We start from the raw sequence: 20,452 nt of genomic DNA, 5'->3' as shown, positions 1-20,452 counted from the left end.
AGCAACCGCATAGCAACACCCTAGCAACCACTCCGGGTACCCTAGCAACCACATAGCTACACCTTAGCAACCACCCTGGGTACCCTAGCAACGGCCCTAGCAACCACCCCGGGTACCCTAGCAACCGCATAGCAACACCCTAGCAACCACCCCGGTACCATAGCAACCGCATAGCAACACCCTAGCAACCAACCCGGATACCCTAGCAACCGCATAGCAACACCCTAGCAACCACCCCGGGTACCCTAGCAACCACATAGCAACACATTAGCAACCACCCTGGGTACCCTAGCAACGGCCCTAGCAACCACCCCGGGTACCCTAGCAACCGCATAGCAACACCCTAGCAACCAGCCCAGGTACCATAGCAACGGCCCTAGCAACCATCATGGGTGCCATAGCAACTGCATATCAACACCCTAGCAACCGAGGGCCGAGTTTTGCCACTGCAAGCACCACTCACATTTTCTTCAGGAAATGTACATATCTAGTATTACTATTACTGTCCGCTCTGACAAAACTTCGGCGCGTAACTCGTCCCGTACCATTTGGCGTAGACCCATGAATGAGGTGTCAAATCGACCGGCTCATTGAGGAGAGGTGTGCTATGACTTTTCTAAGCGATCGGACTTACGATGTTCACACAGCGGAACGATAAAGCGGGCCAAAAAATCCCATTGATTTACAATGGCAGAATGTCTGTGAATTTGAATCTCAACTGTCACTTTCTCACACACACACACAGGCCCATAGGAACTTCGGTCCGTAATTTGTCCGGCACCGTTTGCCGTAGACCCATGAATGAGGTGTCAAATGTTGCGGCTTATTGAGGAGAGGTGTGCTATGACTTTTCAGAGTGATTGGAGCTACGATGTTCAAACAGCGCACGAAAAAATGGGCAAAAATATCCCATAGACTTTCATTGGCAGAATGTTAATTCAGGCCCAAAGGTACTTCGGCGTGTTACTCGTCCGGCACCGTTTGTCATAGACCCATGAATGACGTCTCAAATCGACTGGCTTATTGAGGAGAGGTGTACTATGAATTTTTTAAGCGATCGGGCGTACGATTATCGTAAAGCGGGTGAGAAATTTGGGCAAAATCTCCGATAGACTAACATTGCCATACAATTTGTGATATATCTTTGCATTACAAAGTCATAGAGGTTTGTGGGTTTGGACTCGGCCTATAAGTAGTGACCTATGATCTTCATAGCCACACCCTAGTGACCAATTACATCACCCTAGCAACCGAGGGCCGAGTTTTGCCACTGCAAGCACCACTCACATTTTCTTCAGGAAATGTACATATCTAGTTATTATTATTATTATTCTTACTTCTTCCGTACGTTTTTCGGCGCGTAACTAGTCCCGCAGTTTTTGTCATAGACCCTCGAAACGGGCGTCAAATCGTGCGTCCTATATAGATTCGGTGTGCTATGACTTTTATAAGCGATCGGGGGTACGATGACATCACACGGGGGGCAAAAGCGACCCTAAATTTACAACAACAATGCATTACGGCCAACTTTAACGGGACGTAGCGCAGACCCCGAATTTCGTAGAAACACGTGATTCACCACAACTGGAGAGGCTGTCAAGCTGTGCGAGAACACATCTCGCAATGGGGTGTAAGTTGTACCCCTGGGGCGCAAATGCCCCTCTTTTATTCAAATTTTGGTGCGCCCCTCGTCCCGCAATTTTTGTCGTAGACCCTCGAAATGGGTGTCAAATTGTGCGGCCAATAGGGGAATGTAGATCCCCGACTTTTATAAGCGAACAGGGGTACGATGATGTCACAGCCCATTTTTATTCGGCCCCAAAATCCCATAGACAACGCATTGGGACGAATTTTGACCGGATGAAGCGCCAAGCAAGAATTTCGTAGAAACATGTGATTCGCCACATCTGGAGAGGCTATCAAGCTGTGCGAGACGAGTCCTCGCAATGGGGTAAAAGTTGTACCCCTGGGGTGCAAGAGCTCTCCAAATTTGCCCCATTGACTTATAATGGTAAGGGACGTCCCATGAAAACCCATGGTAATTTACATAGGGATTTTGCATTGGGCATAACTCAGCATCACATTGGCCTAGAGACATGGAGGCGGGCTCATTTTACTCAGATGGCCAATCAGACTATCCGGATCATCATGAAGGTGTCAAGCCACGCCCTAGCAACCATTTAGGGCACCCTAGCAACTGATCCCATAGACTTCCATTATAAGGGCCCAGATGCATATCTCTGGATCAGAGTGTCATAGAGACATGGGGGCGGACTCCTTTGAGTCGGGGCAGCAAACGCCCAATCACCAATCAACATTGACACTCCCTAGCAACCAAACAGAGTACCCTAGCAACCCAAAGCCACACAGGCATATCTTCAGACCTGAATGTCACAGAGACATGGGGGTTGGTTTATATCACTCATACTGGCAACTACACTTTACAGTGTCGTCATTGGCCACTCCCTAGCAACCAAACAGAGTACCCTAGCAACCAAAGCCACACAGGCATATCTTCAGACCTGAATGTCACAGAGACATGGGGGTTGGTTTTTATCACTCATACTGGCAACTGCACTATACAGTGTCGTCATTGGCCACTCCCTAGCAACCAAACAGAGTCCCCTAGCAACCAATTAGCAAGACCTATATCTTTGTATCAGAATGTCGCATTGACATGGGAGTTGCTACTTTTGACTCATGCTAGCAAACTCTCAACATGCTACACATGCTAGCACTCAATGGCTATATGCTAATAGCAATTAGCTAAGGGCTAATCAGGCAAAGACCTCTATTACACTCCATAGTGATGATCTGTGACAACTAGCATCTGCCTACTAATGCCCTAGCAACTAGCCTGGGTACCTTAGCAACGGCCCTAGCAACCACCCGGGTACCCTAGCAACCGCATAGCAACTGCCCTAATAACCACCCCGGGTACCCCAGCAACCACCCAGGGTACCCTAGCAACGGCCCTAGCAACCACTCTGAGTACCCTAGCAACCACATAGCAACACCCTAGCAACCATCCCAGGTACCCTAGCAACCACATAGCAACACCTTAGCAACCACCCCGGGTACCCTAGCAACGGCCTTAGCAACCACCCCGGGTACCCTAACAACGGCCCTAGCAACCACCCCCGGTACCCTAGCAACCACATAGCAGCACCCTAGCAACCACACTGGGTGCCCTAGCAACCACCCTGGTACCCTAGCAACGGCCTTAGCAACCACCCCGGGTACCCTAACAACGGCCCTAGCAACCACCCTGGGTACCCTAGCAACCACATAGCAACACCCTAGCAACCATCCCAGGTACCCTAGCAACCACATAGCAACACCTTAGCAACCACCCCGGGTACCCTAGCAACGGCCTTAGCAACCACCCCGGGTACCCTAACAACGGCCCTAGCAACCACCCCCGGTACCCTAGCAACCACATAGCAGCACCCTAGCAACCACACTGGGTGCCCTAGCAACCACCCTGGTACCCTAGCAACGGCCTTAGCAACCACCCCGGGTACCCTAACAACGGCCCTAGCAACCACCCTGGGTACCCTAGCAACCACATAGCAACACCCTAGCAACCACCCCAGGTACCTTAGCAACGGCCCTAGCAGCCACCCGGGTGCCATATCAACTGCATAGCAACCACCCCGATACCCTAGCAACGGCACTAGCAACCACCCCGGGTACCCTAGCAACGGCCCTAGCAACCACCCCGGATACCCTAGGAACCGCATAGCAACACCTTAGCAACCACCCCGGGTACCCTAGCAACCGCATATCAACACCCTAGCAACCACCCCATGTACCCTAGCAACGGCATAGCAAAGCCCTAGCAACGGCCCTGTGTGCCCTAGCAACCACCCCGGGTACCCTAGCAACCGCATGGCAGCACCCTAGCAGCCACCCTGGGTACCAAAGCAACGGCCCTAGCAACCACCTAAAGTACCATAGCAACTGCACAGCTACACCCTACACCCCTTCTGTTAAAATCATTAGCATGTTTTAAACATAATGTTACCATGATTATGGATAATATTAGGAACCATTCAAAACAACAACCTAGAAAAAAAACCATCTAGCAACCCCCTGGCATCTACCTAGCAATTATTAAAAAAACCTTAGTAACCATCTTACGCCTACCCAGGACACATTATCAACCAATAAGCAACACTGTAGAAACCACACAGGATACTTTAGCAGCCACCTATCAACAGCATAGTATCCACCCAGAAAACTCTAGCAATTGTATATTATAATCAAAAGACATACTGTATCTCCACTACAAAACATTGTAGACACATCTGGGTAATGTCTTTTGTCTTTTAGCATTAGCACACTAGCAACTGTGTAACAACCACCTAGATTTCACAAGCTACAACATTAGCAACAACCCAGAACACCTTAGCAACTACCTATATTACACTAGCAACTGCATATCAACTGCTTAACATCCACCAGAACACCATCGCAACCACCTAGCAACTACCTAGCAACCACCAAGAGTACCCTACCAGCCACCAATAACACCCTAGCCACTAATAACACTATAGCAACAAGCTAACAATCACCCATAGTAACCACCCAGAACACCTTAGCAGCAATAAAGCAATATTCTCCAGCATCACTGAGCAGTGTGTGTGTGTGTGTGTAATGGAAGTTCAACAAGGCAAGAAAGTTCATCAGTAGTGTTATGGACGAATATCTGAATAAAAACTGTTTATTGATTATGATGAGGACATGATGGGGTTCATTTATTAGATGAGGGAAATTATATATTTAAAAAAAAAAACCTGTGACATGTTATTAGAATATAAAATGTTAAAGAAAAAACAATAAATCTACAATATTGACAGTTTTTAGTAATGTGTACAGTATGTATTATATTTTGTCTGTGTATCATTGCATTACATATGTATGTCATGGTATACCATGTGAATTTAAACATTTTAAAGTTCTTTTAAACTTTTGTCTCCATTTTAGGTGGGAATTTCATATTTATATATTTTATATTTCAATAATTTAATATTTCTGGTTCCAATGATTCTTCTTACTTAAAAATAAAGTAAATCTCTATATTAATTACACATTGATTTTATATTTTAATGACTATAAAAAATTCTAAGTATTCATTTTAAAGTACTAATTTTAATGACTCATGCAGATATTAACAACATGAATAGATTTTTTTTTTAAATGTACTGTTTTTAACTTTTTAGTATGTGGACCCTTTAATTTATATACTTTAATAATTAAAACAAAATGGGCTTATACAATAAATATAATAATAATTAAAAAAAAATCTACTGTCTCCATGGGCTCTCTTTTCCATATATGGATAAAAGAGTAAGGCTGCATGACTATTGGCTGCCAGCTGAAGTTCGCGGTGGTGATTGGATGAGAAATACACTGATAGTGCGGGACAAACAGCATGTGTTCCAGAATTCTCCTGAGGTGAGTAACAGTGGCTATTTTTCTAACTGCTGCTTTTAAACGAATTTTAATTAATAAAATATGTTGCCCGAGTAACTTAATGTAGACAATTGTTGTTTTAAGTTTGTGTGCACATTGCTGATTCGTAACACAATATTGCTTGAGCAAGAATGCTGTTTTTAAGGTAATTTATTTTAGCATAGATTAAGTTAGTCAAAAGGCCGCTGGAGCTCGACGGTGTAACTTAACGTAAGTTATCTGTTAACGTTATATACATTTTTCCTCCTTGAATGTACTATTAGGACAGAATTGATTCATAATATTAACCCTCTATTTAAGAAATACTTTTGTTTGCGGTGGCTGTGAGGCATTAGAAGTTCCGTGAGGCCTGATTGATGCTGCGTGTTGGGCGTTATTAACTCGTATTAACTCAAGTAATTTCTGCTTTTCCATTAACGTCTAACGTTACATAACTTGGTGTTTCATTGATCCGAAACTACACGCTGTCCGTGTGATGTCGTTATTAACGGGGCTTACACGCTGACCGCCGTGTCTGACAGGCTGGTGCTGGTTTATCGGGTCAGATTTTCTCACGAAGTCCATGTGATGAAGATATTAACGGGACTTTAATGTTATACGCTGACCGCCGTGTCTGACAGGCTGATGCTGGCGAATCGGGTCAGATTTTCACACGGAGTCCGTGTGATGAAGATATTAACGGGGCTTATCGTTATCTGTTTCATCCCGGTCGCGAGTCTGGGCAGCTGGCGCTGAGAGCAAAAATGAGCGCGAAATCTGTTGATTTTTGGCCACAGAAAATATTGTTGAGAGACAGTAGATGCAATGTCAGCGACTTATTTATGAATTTATTATATTAATAAAATTAATATACTGTATATGTCAGGATTATGTCTGTGTCTTGTCCTGTTCTGTTCTGTTTCCCAAGTGTTTTTCCCCTCTTGTTTCTAGTTCAATTGGTTTAGTCTGTTTCCCCCCTTTTGGGTTAGTCCTTTTTGTTCCTTCTATGCCCATATTTGTATTTCCCCCTCGTTATCTTGTTAGCTTGTTTGTGACCACACCCCTGCTTCAGTGTATTTAAGAGTCTGTGTGTGCACTCCTCATTTGTCCGTCAATGATTTCTGTTACCTCAGTTTGCTTGTGTTCATGTGCTCATCCTTTACTCCCGGTTTTGTTTGTTTAAGTTAGTTTCAGTGTTTCATTTAATAAACTGTTTACGTTTCATTTACTCCGGTTTCTCCTCATCATTTTACACTCCTCAACCCCGCCTGGATCGTGACAGATTGACGGACCAATTACTGAAAGATGTTCCAGGAGGAGCAGATTATGAGGATTCGGCAGGCGGAAAGGCCGTTGGAGCAATATGTTGAGGAATTTTTGAGCGTTTGTCATCTGGTGAGTTGGAGTGATGCTATGGTTAACACGTGTTTTCTAATGGGGCTAGACGATGATCAGTTGTTCTGTTCGATTACTCCTGTGGATCGCTGCAAACCTGTTGCAGAATTTATTAACCATGTCCTGGCCCTTAGTCATTCCAATTTTTATGTCGATGTGGAAGATTCTAATCTTCCCCCCATTAGAAAACGCGTGGCCACTCCAGCTCACCACCCGCCAACTTCCTCCACATGTTGTTCCAACGAGCCCGCTGTTTCCGGTCTTCCCTCGCTCCCTCCACATCTCCATAGCTCCTCCCTCATTGTCAGCCCGGAGCTCGCGGCCAACCCTCCAACGTCATGGCCAAGTTTGATGGCTAGCGTGCTAGACCCACCATTGAGGTCAGTACGGGCCGCCACGCCAGCTCACAAGATGGCTGCCACGCAAGCTCACAAGATGGCCGCCGCCAAGCCTGAGTCCCCGGCCAAGATGGCCGCCGCCAAGCCTGAGTCCCCGGCCAAGATGGCCGCCGCCAAGCCTGAGTCCCCGGCCAAGATGGCCGCCGCCAAGCCTGAGTCCCCGGCCAAGATGGCCGCCGCCAAGCCTGAGTCCCCGGCCAAGATGGCCGCCGCCAAGCCTGAGTCCCCGGCCAAGATGGCCGCCGCCAAGCCTGAGTTTCCGCTGGTTCCGCCCAGCCTTCCAGACACTCCGCTGGTTCCGCCCAGCCTTCCAGAGACTCCGCTGGTTCCGCCCAGCCTTCCAGAGACTCCGCTGGTTCAGCCCTGCCTTCCAGAGACTTCGCTGGTTCAGCCCTGCCTTCCAGAGACTCCGCTGGTTCAGCCCTGCCTTCCAGTGACTGCGCCGCCAGAGCGCCCTCCAGTGACTGCGCCGCCAGAGCGCCCTCCAGTGACTGCGCCGCCAGAGCGCCCTCCAGTGACTGCGCCGCCAGAGCGCCCTCCAGTGACTGCGCCGCCAGAGCGCCCTCCAGTGACTGCGCCGCCAGAGCGCCCTCCAGTGACTGCGCCGCCAGAGCGCCCTCCAGTGACTGCGCCGCCAGAGCGCCCTCCAGTGACTGCGCCGCCAGAGCGCCCTCCAGTGACTGCGCCGCCAGAGCGCCCTCCAGTGACTGCGCCGCCAGAGCGCCCTCCAGTGACTGCGCCGCCAGAGCGCCCTCCAGTGACCGCTCGCCCAGAGCTGACTCATTCTGTGTCTTCGCTGGAGACGCCCAGCCTTCCTGAATCCCCGCTGGGGTCGTCCAGCCGTCCAGAGCCCGCTCCTCAAGAGCGCCGTCCAGAGCCCGCTCCTCAAGAGCGCCGTCCTGAGCCCGCTCCTCCAGAGCGCCGTCCAGAGCCTTCGCTGGCCCCGTCCAGCCGTCCGGAGTCTCAGCTGGTCTCTTCCTGCCGTCCAGTATCTCAGCTGGTCTCTTCCTGCCGGCCAGTGTCTCAGCTGGTTCCGTCCAGCCGTCCAGAGTATCCCCCCTATGAACTGCTGAACTTCCCCAAGAAAATTTTGGGGGGGGGCTACATACCCCGAGTCCACGTGGCCTGGCCGAGGACCGAGGCCAGGGCCACGGGGACTGCTCAGCCACGGCCACCTAAACTGCCAGTCCGGCCATGGCCTCCTGACCCACCATGGCCACCCGAACTACCTGTCCGGCCGTGGCCGCCTGACCCGCCATGGCCGCTCGAACTGCCTGTCTGGCCATGGCCGCCTGACCCGCCATGGCCGCTCGAACTGCCGGTCCGGCCATGGCCGCCTGACCCGCCATGGCTTCCTGTTCCGCCCTGGAGACCACCTCTGTATCCTGTATCCCTACCTAGCGGTCTCCAGGGCGCCCACCCTCCCTCCCCTATGGATGTTATTAGGCGCGAGACGCGCCTTCGGGGGAGGGGGGGGTAATGTCAGGATTATGTCTGTGTCTTGTCCTGTTCTGTTCTGTTTCCCAAGTGTTTTTCCCCTCTTGTTTCTAGTTCAATTGGTTTAGTCTGTTTCCCCCCTTTTGGGTTAGTCCTTTTTGTTCCTTCTATGCCCATATTTGTATTTCCCCCTCGTTATCTTGTTAGCTTGTTTGTGACCACACCCCTGCTTCAGTGTATTTAAGAGTCTGTGTGTGCACTCCTCATTTGTCCGTCAATGATTTCTGTTACCTCAGTTTGCTTGTGTTCATGTGCTCATCCTTTACTCCCGGTTTTGTTTGTTTAAGTTAGTTTCAGTGTTTCATTTAATAAACTGTTTACGTTTCATTTACTCCGGTTTCTCCTCATCATTTTACACTCCTCAACCCCGCCTGGATCGTGACAGTATAATGGTAATTTTTAATGACTTCAAGTCAGCAGTTTGATGGGAGAACTTTAAGTTTGAATTTGTTGACGATTTGTGCTAACAAATGTATTTATTTGAATAATGAATGCTTTAGGAATGCAAGGAGAGGCTGTCTAGAGTTTAAAGCATAATTCTGATGTTCTCATGTGCACTGAACACAAAGGAACTGCAAGCTTAATTTGTATTTTGTTTGTTGTTATTCATACACTGGCGACCATATCTGCGTTCATTTGATGATAAATACTGTTAAATAGTGATATTGTAAAATATCATTACAATGTGAACATAATTTATACCTATACAAATTATAAATCACAAATCAATTATATTAGTTAATGTAGTAATTATTATGAAGAAACATTTCTCAGTGTTTAAACATGCTACTGCTTAATATTGTGTGAAAAATTCTATTTTGTAGTGAACTGTGATGCATTGTATAGTTTTGTGATTAACTGATGCATTTTTAATAGTATTCTTTAAATACAAAGTTAAAGAAATGTTTTTAAGTGTTTTAAAGTACAATATTTCATGCAACATTGATTATGAATGTTACATGTGATCAATTTGATTTATGTCTGCAGAAAAAAAGACATCTAAAAAAGTTACTAAACCCTAAGTTAATAGTTAAATCAGTTTCACAAATATATGAAGCTGCACAACTGCCAGATGATAATTCAGTTTGCCATTACCAAAATAAATTAAATGTAAAAATATAATAAAATAGAAATTAAATTTAAGTTGTATTAATAATTCACAATATTAATTAATTGATTAAGGGTCCTGTCCAAACTGTTGCTATAAAAATAGAACATTTCCTTGAATATTATGAGATGTTTAAACATTAAGATTGTACTCATTGAAATTACTAAAGTAGTAAAACCTATTCATTAGAAGGGGTGTCCCAATACTAATAATTTTGACAGACAGCATAATCAATGTTTATTATATAATTTTTTTTTTCTGGTTTAAGTCATAAGAGGTAGATTATACTGAAAGTCATAGACCTGTGTTTTGTTGTTGTTAACTGTCCCATTGGTGGGCTGTCAAACATTAATTTGTTATTTTTTCTTTCTTTCTTTGTTTAGACTTATCATTGAGCTTCATCTCCTGAGCAATTCTTGAGGTTTGTTGCTTTATTTGGTTGTAGTACATTAAAAGGTGCACTATGCAGGGTGATAGTGAAAATGTGAAATCTTATATTGTAATCAGTAAACTGATTGTTGTTTTTAAAGCACCTAAATAGGAAACTTTACAGTAGTTGTAATATATGGGGTCAACAGATTTTTACAAGTTATGCCTGACATTTCACTTTTCTTTTCATATTTCAGCTTTACGAGCACTATAACTCTCCACTGCACGTTTTCAGGTATGTTTTTTGATATGGCTAAAATATGAACATGTCACAAGGCAATATTAATATACTATTGAGTTACTGATCCACTGTATAGCAATTCAGAACCTGTGACTAGCATGTTATATCCTGTGATGTTACCACACATTACATATGAACACAAAAAAAGAGTCAAGATTACAGTGTTTAAAAAAACTATAATTACATGGGTTGTTTAGGATTTTCTATTCAAAATCTGAGCATATTGAAAAACATTTAATGCTCCCTTTGTATATAAAGTATTTTTTTATTGTATGGTTATATTGATCAAATTTCACTTACAAAGGTATTTATCTTTAATTCTGTGTTTATTTTGTTTTGCAGACCATCTATTCTGAGCACAACCTGCATTTTTCTCTGCAGCTGAACGCCTGGTTAGTGTGCAAAAAACATTTCACATGCATTCGCGTTTCCGGTCTAATGCATTCGCATGTGTATAAATGGAAGTCAGTGGAACGAAATGTCTAGTGTGACCATGGCTGTCTTTTTTTTCAATATGATAATCATTATTGTTGCCTAATATACCTTTCTTTTTTAGGTTTTGGATTTTCTCCAAGCCGCAGTTCTTCTGTATTGTTCTTCTCACCAACCCTCCACTACCCTCTCCAACCCTCCGCTCACTCCCCTCCGTCCCAAAGCGTTCCACCAACCCCCCACCCACCCCCAAAAAAAAAAAAAAAAAAAAAAAAAAATTAATTCATTTTAATACTAAGTTAAAATTTTTGTTCAACTACTACTGTTCTTTTAAAAGTTCATTCCTTTTAATGCTAGGTTAATCATTTGTTTTTATCTGCTATTGTTATTTACTTTGGAAAAAGATTGTTCCTATTAATACTAGATTCATAATTTATTTGATCTTTTACTGTTCACAAAAATAACATAAAAAATATTAGCTGTTTTTGTAAATTGTTATTTTTATTGTCAATTAACTAACTTGTTTTTTTTTCTTGAGAATACTTTGCAGGTTATATCGCTTCAGCATTTTGTGAAGTAAGTGACTATTATTTGAAAATATTTTGTATAAAAATGTTTATTGAACATTTAACATCTCATGAACCCAGTCTCGTGTCTTGTTGGTTAAGTGTCTAGTCACACCCCTATTGAATACATCTATTTTTTTATTGTAGCACTAAAACCATTTTACAATAATTTTTAATCAGAGATCTGTTAAAATTTGTAACAAAGCAAAAGTGACAGTAATTGGCTAAACACTTCTTTAAGAGACATGTTAAATCAGCTGCTTATTACTACTAACAGACCAAGTTTTTTTTTTCTTTCTAATTAATGTGTTGTTCATATTTCATGGATTATTGTATGTTGTCTTTGGTTTTTCTCATATTTTGTCTTTTTGTCTTTTGATCTTTTGAAGGATGCCTCGGAAAGGTAGGAGATCCCAGGCTCAAAAAGTTCGTTGGACGAAGTTAGACCTGACAGGACAGACGTGCATGACGGACGTTGCTCAGTTTTCGACTGGACAGCACGGCGAAGATGGTGACAGCACATCTAGAATTCTATCCGTGCAGGCGTCTCATTGCCAGAGTGATGCAAGGTATGATGTTTTCTCACGAAATCATCAGTGCACATGTGTAGCTCTGACATTTCTTGCGTACCACAGTGAGGGAACTCAGTTCAAACAGTCTGATCTTGACCGAGTGCTACAGGAGGGTGACGCTTTGTACGTCGGCATTAAAATGCAACTTATTGCTGAAGGAAGATTGCGACAGGATCTTCTAAGCATGGATGAAGTACCTGTGAGCATCACAACTTCTAACCACACATACAGTGTACAGAAGTCAGAAGTGCTGAGGGGATATCTGAGAGCCAGAGGAATGCAAGAAATGGAAGGATGGTGGATTCCTCTTCATGAAAGACTTCAGTGTCTTTCTTCAGATGTCAGCCATGCACTGCTTATTGTTTCTCCAGAGTGTATTGCTGTGTTCAGAGATGCATCTGGAAGATATGGATTTTTTGATTCCCATTCCAGAACTGCCGAAGGTTTGCCACATCCAACTGGTGATGGAACTGCAGTTATGGTTACTTTTACTTACCTGACTGACATGGCCCACAAATTGCTTGAGCTTTTTCAGACTCGTGGTGCTGAGACTTGCTACGATTTCATGCCTGTTTCTTTTGAAAAGGAGCAACAGTCTGAGAAACCATGCTCATCATCAGCATGTGTGTCACCATCTCAAGTAGCTTCATTTCTGCCAATAACACAAACAAATGCAGACATTGATCTTTTTCTTACAGATGACAAAAACCAAAGTGTCATAAAGGTTTTAAAAACAAACAAGCAAAGAAGAAGAAAAGAAATGCGTAAAGTTGTGAATCAGAAGCAAGAAGCAAGACTTGAGAAAACACCTCCACATTTTGAAGTCCGAGAACAAAGAAGAAGAGAATATGAAAGACAGAAATATGCCACCAGTTTTCAGTTTCGGAAGAAGAAATTGGAGGGTACCAAAAAGAAGTATGATCAAGATCCTTTTACCAGAATCAAAAAGATAGAGTACTTGGCCAAGAGGTACAACACTGATGTTCTCTTCCAGAAAAAAAGGAAAGATTACTTAATCAGGAAGTACCGCAGTGATGCTCTTTTTCAGAAGAAAAAGAAGGACTACATGGTCAGGAGGTACCAGACCGATGCTCCTTTCCAGAAGAAAACGAAGGACTACATGGTCAGGAGGTACCACACTGATGCTCCTTTCCAGAGGAAAATGAAGGACTACATGGTCAGGAAGTACCGCACTGATGTTCCTTTCCAGAGGAAAATGAAGGACTACATGGTCAGGAGGTACCGCACTGATGCTCCTTTCCAGAGGAAAATGAAGGACTACATGGTCAGGAAGTACCGCACTGATGTTCCTTTCCAGAGTAAAATGAAGGAGTACATGGTCAGGAGGTACCGCACTGATGCTCCTTTCCAGAGGAAAATGAAGGACTACATGGTCAGGAGGTACCGCACTGATGCTCCTTTCCAGAGGAAAATGAAGGACTACATGGTCAGGAGGTACTGCACTGATGCTCTTTTCCAGAGTAAAATGAAGGAGTACATGGTCAGGAGGTACCGCACTGATGCTCCTTTCCAGAGGAAAATGAAGGAGTACATGGTCAGGAGGTACCGCACTGATGCTCCTTTCCAAAGGAAAATGAAGCACTACATGGCCACAAGATATGCAAGTGATTCAGAGTATAGGTCTCACCACATTCTAATTTGTACTCTCCAGAAGAAACAGAAGTTTCTCACAGATGCTGGATTTCGCATTCTTTATAAGTTGCGAAATGCATTAAGGATCAAAAGGAAGTACAAGACTTGCATTCGTCCCAATCTGGATACCCTCACTTCTGATGTGACAAACCAGCCTGTGTCTAACGACTTGGTGCAAAAGGCCATCTCTGCATTTCGGTGTCAAGTTGCCCATGGTCCAACTTACGTCTGCACAGTTTGTCACAGGACTCTTTTTCCTAATCAAGTCAAGATCTGTAACAGAACACAATATGTCAAGAATGTTCTTGTTGCAGCCTGTTGCTTAACTGGAAAATATGTTCATACTTGTGACAGTGCCTGCACAATTTCTTGTGCAGTTCCAGAAGAGAGGAGACAGGAGTGGATCTGCCACACTTGTCACAATCATCTGAAGAGAGGATCTATGCCCTCAATTGCAGTGGCAAACAACCTCGAATTGCCTCCCATCCCCGCAGAACTACTCGAACTGAACGTGCTTGAGCGACAGCTCATTGCCAGAATTGTTCCCTTTGCAAAAATAGTTGCATTGCCCAAAGGACAGCAAAGAGCAGTGCATGGTGCTGTTGTGTGTGTTCCCTCTGAGGTGGAGCAAACAGTCAACTGTCTGCCACGGCCTAGTAGTGAGTCCCAGCTTCTACAGGTAAAGCTGAAAAGGCACATCAAGTTCAAAGGGTACCAACACTTCCATACGGTGAATATGCATAATGTGCTAGCCGCTTTAAGGAAACTGAAAGCTACGCATTCAGAGTACAGGGACATTGTGATAAGTGAAGCTGCCACATTTGAACTTGTCCCTGATGATGAGCTGGATGACACAGCGGAGAAACAGGAAGTTGTTGCTTCTGAACAGGATGACCAGAACGTCAGCACTGAGGAAAAGGATGAACTCAGGCCTGGGCTCACTCTGGACACATGCATGCAGCCACTTGACATTGGACAGGACTTGCTGTCGTACGGCGAGGGAATTTTCAGCATTGCGCCTGCTCAAGGGAAAAAGCCAGTCGGATTTTTCCGGATTCCAAAGTTGGAAGCCATGTCTTTCCCTGTCCAATTTTGCACTGGACAGAACACAATTGATGAGGCGCGACAAGTTGCATTGTCACCGAGCATGTACTTCAATGCTAGACTGTTCTGCGTGGATACTCGTTTCGCCAAAGACCAGAGTTATCTCTTCTTTGCACAGTTTGTCACTGAAACGCACATGGCTAGAAACAGCATGTCTATCCAGTTGCGAAAAGGCAAACCCGTTACGAGAGATGGACGTAGGATCTCCAACAAGCTTCTTCAGGACGATCGTGAGGTCGAAAGGCTGGTCCACAGCCGTGACGCCACAAGGTTCATGCAACCCTTGAGGGGCACTCCATCTTACTGGGAGAAAACGTTGAGAGATCTACAGGCCATGATCCGGCAGTTGGGGACTCCAACTTTTTTTTGCACTTTTAGTGCAGCCGAAATGAGATGGCCGGAAGTGATAACGGCAATCAAGGCTCAGCAAGGTGAAGAGGTTGACTTTTCGGAGCTTGACTGGACGACGAAATGTGAAATCCTTCGAAGCAACCCCGTCACCGTCATGCGGATGTTTGAGAAACGGGTGGATGCGTTAATGACTCATCTGCTTTTGTCACCTGCTCAACCCATCGGTGAAGTCGAGGATTACTTTTATCGAGTCGAGTTTCAAGCCAGAGGAAGCCCTCATATTCATTTGCTGGCCTGGGTGAAGGGGGCGCCAGAGTTCGAAAATCAGTCTGATAAAGAAGTGTGTGACTTCATTGACCGTTACGTTAGCTGCCAGTTGCCGGACCCTACCACCGACCCCGAGCTTCATAAAATCGTCACCGAAGTTCAACTTCACAGCAGGAAGCACTCCAAATCTTGCAAGAAAGGAAACCTGTTGTGTAGGTATGGGTTCCCTAAACTCCCCGTCTCTGAGACCACCATCACCCGTCCACGACCACCGCGGCCTGAGGAAGAGGAGGACGAAGACCCAAACCGCCCAGACGGAAAGAAGGCAAGACAGGAAGCTGTCCGAAATGCGATAAACGACGCGAGGAAGAAACTCAAGCCGGTGTGGGATTTGTTAAATGATCCCCAGGCCTCCTTTGACAGCTTGTCAGACCTGCTGGCCAAATGTAATCTGTCCATGAAGGATTACAATGGTTACGTTGAGGCATTGACCACTTCGAGTGTGATTTTGCTGAAGCGTGATCCAAAGGAGGCTTGGGTGAATGGATACAACCCAGATCTGCTGAGGGCATGGAACGCCAACATGGACATTCAGTTTGTTCTGGACTCTTACAGCTGTATCATGTACATGCTGTCTTACATTTCCAAGCCAGAGCACGAAATGAATGATTTCCTGAAGAGCGTCATCAAGGGTGTTCGCGAAAGCAACGTGAACGAAGAGGACGAAATGAAGAACATAATGCAGGCCTACTCCAAACACAGGCAGGTGAGCGCTCAGGAGTCTGTGGCAAGAACATGCAGCTTACCAATGAAGAAGTGTTCGCGAAATGTTGTGTTTATACCGACGGATGACGACGCCCTGAAGATGAGTTTGCCCCTTAGTGCCCTGCACAACAAAGATCCTGATTCAGAGGATGTCTGGATGTCAGGTATGATAGACAAATACAGAGCAAGGCCTCAAACACTGGAGTTCGAGATGATGTGTCTGGCGGACTTCGTCTCCAATTACCGTGTTGTGTATGGTCGGCAAACTCAAGGAAAGAATGTCCTCCGACTGCTCAATGGTATGGGCTTCATTCAGAAGAGGACTGTTGGTAAGGCTGCGATCATCAGGTATGCTCGGTTTTCGGAGGAGAAGCAACCGGAAAAGCATTACGGAAGACTGGTGAAACTTTATGTGCCGCATCGCTTCAACGGACAGCTGAAACCCCAGCGATATCCAACTTATCAGGAGTTTTACAAAGGTGCGTTTGTTGAACTCCCGGCACACCCCGGGCTCCTGATGCCTGTCTGCGCCATAGTCAAAGCACACCAGGAGAACTATGAAAAACACAGCAAAGAGGTGGATCAAGCATTCGAACAGCTGCAGCGGGAAGGACCACCTGAGAATGCTTGGACCGCCTTTGCGCCTGAAGTTGACGTAGATCGCCTGGAGTGCATAGCGGAACGAGAAGACGTCGATCCAGAAGAAGATGAACAAGACGATGTCCCGGAATACCAGATTCTTCGTGGAGATGGAGACGGAGTCGTACCACAGATAGAGGCACCACAGATGACTGCTGAATTTGTCAGGAGGATGTTCAGGAGTCTAAACGAGACGCAGGCAGCCATTTTTTACGCTGTCCGCCAGTGGTGTCAGAAGCGTGTGTGGGGTCACAATCCAGAGCAGTTTTTTTACTTTTTGTCAGGCGGTGCTGGCTGTGGGAAGTCACACGTCATCAAGTGCGTACACACGGAGGCAACCAAGATTCTGCGACAACTCCCTCGACTCCGGGAAGAAGGGGATCTCTCAGTGCCTACGGTGCTGTTGTCTGCTTTTACTGGAACGGCAGCATTCAACATCTCCGGTAAAACGCTGCATTCCCTTTTAAAGCTGCCACGGAGTCTAAAGCCACCATACCAGGGACTTGGAAACTCCCTTGATGAAGTGAGAGCAGCTTTACGCGACGTGGAGATCCTTATCATCGACGAGGTATCCATGATCTCAAAGGACATGTTTGCTTACATCAACTGGAGATTTCAGCAGATCAAAGGCAGCAAGAAGCCTTTTGGAGGGATCTCTTGTCTCGCCGTAGGGGATTATTATCAGCTGCCCCCGACAGGTAAAGCCAAACCGCTGTGCGTGTTTGAAGAGGATGTGCTGGACTTCTGGAAGGACAATTTTCAAATCGTCACCCTGACAGAGATCATGCGCCAGAAAGAAGACCTCGCTTTCGCTCAGCTGTTGAACAGACTGCGAGCAAAGCCGAAGGCCGAACCTCTCAGGGAAGACGATAGAGCTTTGTTACTCCAAGCTGTGAAAAATTCAGAAGACTGTCCGCGTGAAGCTCTGCACATATTCGCCACCAACAAAGAAGTCCTCAAGTTCAATACCGAGACTGTGCAGGCCCTTTACACTGACATCATAACAATTGATGCCGAAGACTACAGGAAAGACCCCACAACAGGAGGGATGAAGAGACTACGCAAACCCGCCACTGGAAAAAAGGACAACTTACTTGACACCATAGAAGTTGCCGTGGGAGTTCGTGTAATGGTGACCAGGAATCTGGACGTAGAAGACGGAATCGTCAACGGATGTTTTGGCAGGATTGCAAACATCGTCACCAAACAGAAGGATGGATTTGTCACAGTGGAGATGCTAGGCCTTCAACTCGACAATCCAAACGCCGGCCAGAAACATCGAAAAAAAGTAGGAGGTGAAGAAGACGTCTTGGTCTACATCGAGAGATCCGAAGAGACTCTGAGGAAAGGAGCGGTTCGTCGTCAGTTTCCCATCAAGTTAGCTTACGCCTGCACAGCCCACAAAGTTCAAGGCATGACGATGCAGTCTGCAGTTGTGTCCTTGAAGAAGATTTTTGAGCCAGGAATGGCCTACGTTGCCCTTAGCAGAACCACTTCCCTACGTGGATTACACATCACAGACTTCGACGAGAAGAAGATATATGCAAATCCTGAAATCACAGCCTCTTTGCAGGCCATGAGGACAGCACCAGTCGAAGAAATTATGCCACTTCTGCGGCACGTTAGGGAGAACAGGCAGGAACATACCCTCACCATCATTCACCACAACACAGAAGGACTTGGACCCCACATCGAGGACATCAGATTGCATCATGAGCTGCGTCACGCGGATATTCTCTGTCTGACGGAAACACACTTGTCCGGATCGTCTACTTCATCGGATCTCCAATTGGACGGATATAACCTATTTACCCGCAACAGACACGTCTCCTACTCCACACATCAAGACATTGGGAAGAAGAACGGAGGTGGAGTCGCAATATATTGCAAGGAGCACATTCCAGCTCAGCCCCGGCAATATATACAAAATGTGACCGATCTGGAGTTCGTTGTCATCAAATTAGATTCGCCAATAAAGGCAGCCATCGTATCTGTGTATAGGCCGCCACAGTACAACGTTGGCGATTTTTTGACTAACCTGAAGGGTATGCTGGATTATCTTGACCTCGCACACGACGACCTTGTCATCATCTGTGGAGACTTTAATGAGGACCTCCTGCACACTGGGAAAAAACCTATTCTGGAGTTGTTTGAAGCTCGAGGGTACACTCAACTGATTACAACAGCAACGACGGACAAACACACACTACTCGATCATATCTTCATTTCGAATCCGGACCTCTGCCTTCAGTCGGGTGTTATACAGAGCTACCACAGTTACCACAATCCTGTGTACTGTGTTTTGCGTTTGACATAGGTGGTTTTGTTTTGGTTGTCGTTGGGAAATGTTTGCAGTGTAATGCCAACGGGTTGGCTTGCATGGTTGTGTTTGTGTTATGCCATACAGAACCGTTGGGACCAAGCATGCATTAACGGTGCGGGTTGGGCTTTCCGACAGCCTTAGCCAACGGGTTGGCGTGTATGGTTGAGTTTTGGTGTTAGGCCATACGGAACCGTGGCACTGTGCATTCATTAACGGTGCCAGTGGGCTCAGAACAGCCTTAGCCAACGGGTTGGCGTGTATGGTTGAGTTTTGGTGTTAGGCCATACGGAACCGTGGCACTGTGCATTCATTAACGGTGCCAGTGGGCTCAGAACAGCCTTAGCCAACGGGTTGGCTCGTATGGTCGAGTTGTGCTGAGACGTATGGTCGTCTTGAGGTTTTGTGGCGCTGAGCTACCAGGATAGAAGAGCAGCAGCCTACAGCAGCAGGAAGGACGAAGATAGAAGTAGACTGGCAGCTTCAGGGAGGACACTGGCAGCAGCACCAGCGATAGACAAGATACAGTGAGCTCCAGGGAAGCAGTAAGTGAGTAACAGCACTAACATGAAGATAGCAAGGTAAAGGGGGAGGTAGTAAGACAATATTATATTAGAAGTTTTAACTTGAATTTGTTCGACAATCTGTACTAAATGTATTATATGCAGTTCACTGTTATTCTGTCATTAATATGTGCCCTTCTGTAAAGTTGCAGGAAGAGACAATAGCAGTCCTGTCCAAGACTGGATGCTACTCTGCAATATACCATCCAAGCTAAGTGTTTAAACATTTTGATTCAATCACTGTACTACTGCACATCATAACCACATTTGTAGGAAAATGTTAATCCTAATCTCATTTTGATGTTGATGTTTTTCAGCAGTTGTGCAGTTGAAGTCAGAATGCCTGAGAAGATCAAGTGTGCTAATGATGACAGCATCTGAATACCGGCATCTGTGGTAAGCATAAGATTAGAATTGTTTTAGAAGTTCGGAAGATTGTTTTGTGACTAAATAAAAATTAGTAGTGTCTTTCTGTAGAGTTAAGTTGTGAATTTACTTTTATTTACTAGTTTATTAGTATTTGTGTATGATAATGATCCCATTATTCATGTATTATAGAGAGGATGGGACCAGTTGGTTATGGCACTGAAGACCGAAGCAAGGACAATGCTGAAGACAGAAGAAGCAGAGAAATAAGCATACTAAAGCACTGATGTAAGTTCAAAAATACTTCTAGTAAAATCTAGTGTTTCAGT

At 45.4% G+C, this 20,452-nt stretch overlaps 1 long non-coding RNA gene across 1 annotated transcript; it reads left to right on the top strand.

Annotated features, from left to right (window-relative positions):
* The first annotated feature begins 11,376 nt into the window (after positions 1-11,376).
* LOC141295323 (uncharacterized) lies at positions 11,377-20,112 on the top strand. The gene is made up of 3 exons (XR_012341051.1): positions 11,377-11,533; positions 11,913-12,092; positions 19,904-20,112. It is a non-coding gene; the product is annotated as an uncharacterized lncRNA (long non-coding RNA).
* The last annotated feature ends 340 nt before the right edge of the window (positions 20,113-20,452 follow it).

This window comes from Garra rufa, chromosome 21 (assembly GCF_049309525.1).
Source record: "Garra rufa chromosome 21, GarRuf1.0, whole genome shotgun sequence".
NCBI classification, from domain to species: domain Eukaryota; kingdom Metazoa; phylum Chordata; class Actinopteri; order Cypriniformes; family Cyprinidae; genus Garra; species Garra rufa.
The sequence above is the reverse complement of the archived record's forward strand: the minus strand, read 5'-3'. Positions and strand labels throughout refer to the sequence as shown.